This window comes from Mandrillus leucophaeus, unplaced genomic scaffold, assembly GCF_000951045.1.
Source record: "Mandrillus leucophaeus isolate KB7577 unplaced genomic scaffold, Mleu.le_1.0 Scaffold453, whole genome shotgun sequence".
Classification (NCBI taxonomy): Eukaryota; Metazoa; Chordata; class Mammalia; order Primates; family Cercopithecidae; genus Mandrillus; species Mandrillus leucophaeus.
The window spans coordinates 1,795,269-1,797,972 of record NW_012104843.1 but is presented as its reverse complement, the minus strand read 5'-3'; the positions used below and the strand labels follow the sequence as shown (position 1 = coordinate 1,797,972).

At 46.4% G+C, this 2,704-nt stretch overlaps 1 pseudogene; it reads right to left on the bottom strand.

Annotated features, from left to right (window-relative positions):
- Positions 1 to 2,230: 2,230 nt before the first annotated feature.
- LOC105549720 overlaps positions 2,231 to 2,704 on the bottom strand; it is a 7,715-nt pseudogene continuing 7,241 nt past the window's right edge.

Below are 2,704 nucleotides of genomic sequence, written 5' to 3'. Positions count from 1 at the left end.
TTTCTGGAGTGTCCAATTAGAGCTACAAATACAGCATGTGTGCACTGGAGCTACACATATAACTGCAAGGAAAAGGATGTGCCTCAAAAAGTGAAATAACATGCAGCTGCTTCCACTGCTTAGGCCCTTGTCCTGGGGTCAGCTCTACCCTCTTCTGCGTCCTGTCCTCCAGGTGACAAAAGGGAGGGGACCCACGTATGCAGTTGCTGCCCACTTGGTGCAGAACCAAGACACCTTCACCTGGCCCCCAGGAGCCCAGGACACCTGTACCTGGGCTCCAGGAATGTGCTCTTTAGCCTTATCCTAGACAATGTTCCCTCCAGACGGGGAGGCTGGGATTAGAACAGGTGGGACCATAGGCATTTGCAACCCTGAGGCTCATCAGGGTCTGCAAGGGGCAGACAGCAGAATGTAGCCACTCTCTTGAGTACACGGGTTCAGTAAGTCAAAGCCTTCCCCGTTCCTCCTTCGCCTGAGGGACAGGTGACCACCGAACTCCTCCCAGACCTTGCATGGCCCTGTCTGTAATTACCGTTTCCTTTAATTTCTGGTGATTCACCTCATTACAGTCCATGAACCTAATGAGAGGGTCCCTTCGCCTGGCAACCAGGGACGGAACAGGTTTGGATTAGACTCTGACTCATTGTGTTTTGTTGGTCGGACTCCAGTTGTGTCTGCTCCTGGCTTACCTCACTTCTGTGGTGCCAAGAATGCAGACCACGGCCCGGTTCTGCCGGGCTCCACTCCCTGCCTCCACTCCCCACCACTCCCCACCACTCCTAATTCTGGCTGGCCTACACGGCCTTTCCTGAGCGCACTGAAGTAACTGTGATCATTTCTGCGCACCCATCCTGATGGCTTCCCCTTTCCCGACGCATTAGACTCCTCCTCCATCAATATTGCGCATTTGGCCTCTATTCCACATACTTCACGTGCCTTTCTAGATGGCTTTATTCCTATGAAAAGCAACTGATTATTGTTTTTCTCTGTCCATGTTGTTTCACTTATCATTTTACTTCTCCCTTGTGTTATTCCAAATCACAAGAAAAATAACAATTCCGCCTGCTATTATAATTCCTATTTGAAACTATGTAAGGCTTCAAATAGGTGGCTCACACCTATAATCCCAGCACTTTGGGAGGCCAAGGTAGGAGGATTGCTTAACTCTAGGAGTTTGAGACCAGCCTTGCCAATGTAGTGAAACCCCTATCTTCATAAAAAATTGAAAAATTAGCGCAACTGTAGTACCAGTTACTAGGGGGCCTGAGGCAGGAGGATTCCTTGAGCTCAGGAGTTCGAAGCTGCAGTGAGCTGTGTTCACACCACAGCACTCCAGCCTGGGCCACAGAGTGAGACTCTGTCTATATATTTAAAAAAAAAGAAATAAACTATGTAAAATATTAACTGTCCTAATACCATTTCCCAAAAGGAAACATCCTCTTAATGATGCCAGCCAATGCATCGGGAAAGATTATCTTTTGTCATAGCTCACTATGACCTGCTTATTTATCCTATTATTGTAACTGTGCCATGTTTCTGTTGCTAAAGCATTTCTTTTATTTTGTTAAAAATGTGAAATTTTCAAGCTTAAAGGAACTTTTAAATTTCGAATTGTGAGTACACTACACAACGATTTTTCCCAAGCCGTTTGAAAGTAATTTGTCCACGTCATATCCCAACTCGCCCCAATTTTTCAGATGTATTTGCTACAAGGCTATCTCCTACATAACCACACTACACCATTCCAATCAGAAAATTAAAAGACACATACCTCCATCTCATCCTCAATCCTCCGTTACATTTTGTCAATTATCCTGAATGTTCTATGCAGCAAAACAATTCAATCCAAAGTCTTATATTGCCTTCTGTTTTCCCTCTCTCTTTCTTTTCACAAAAGCACTTTTTATCTGAGGCAAAGAGAAGTCTTGCTGTAAGGATTATAGTTCCAAGCAGCCGAAACTCAACTGTTAGAGGCACTATTTTGACTCTGCAGATTTTGCTCCTTCTTAATCAGAAAAGGGTATTCAGGTTGTACTTTCTTCAGCTGAGCAAAAATGGCAAAGAAAGTGGGAAAAGAATTCCACTCTACTGAAGCTGCTCTTCAGACCTGACAGCAAGCTTGACAAGCCCTTGCTGGCAGCAATCACTGCAGATTGCTGCCCCGCTGCCGAGGGATACAGGCCGTACTACATTAGCAAGAAAACAATGAGGTGGGAAAACCAGGTGTAGGTTACTTGAGGAAGAGCAGACATCCACAGCTTCGAAACTCTTCATGGAATGGGTGATCCTTGGGGGAGGCTCAGCTCACCAAGGCATAGACCCTTCAGTTCCTGTTGCAGCTGAGTAAGGAGGTCACATCCTGGTTGCTCAGTTCAAAGTCAAAGACCTTGAAGTTCTCAGCAATGTGTTCCAGTGTCACCGGTGTGGGGATCACCACCAAGTTCCTCTGCGTGAGGAGCCAGATCAGAATCTGGCTACGGTTTCATCGTGCTTGGCTGCAATCACTTTGATCCTGGGGTCCTCCAGGAGGGAAGGGTCCTCGGGCTTGGCCCTGGGCCTGTCAGGAGAGCCAAGGTGGCTACAGGCAGTCACCATGTTGCCTCTGGACTGGCAGTACTGGATTAAGTTCTCCTGGGTTAGGGACTTAGAGTGGTGCTCAATTTGATTAACTGCTGCTGGCTTACACTTTTTTTTTTTTTTTTTT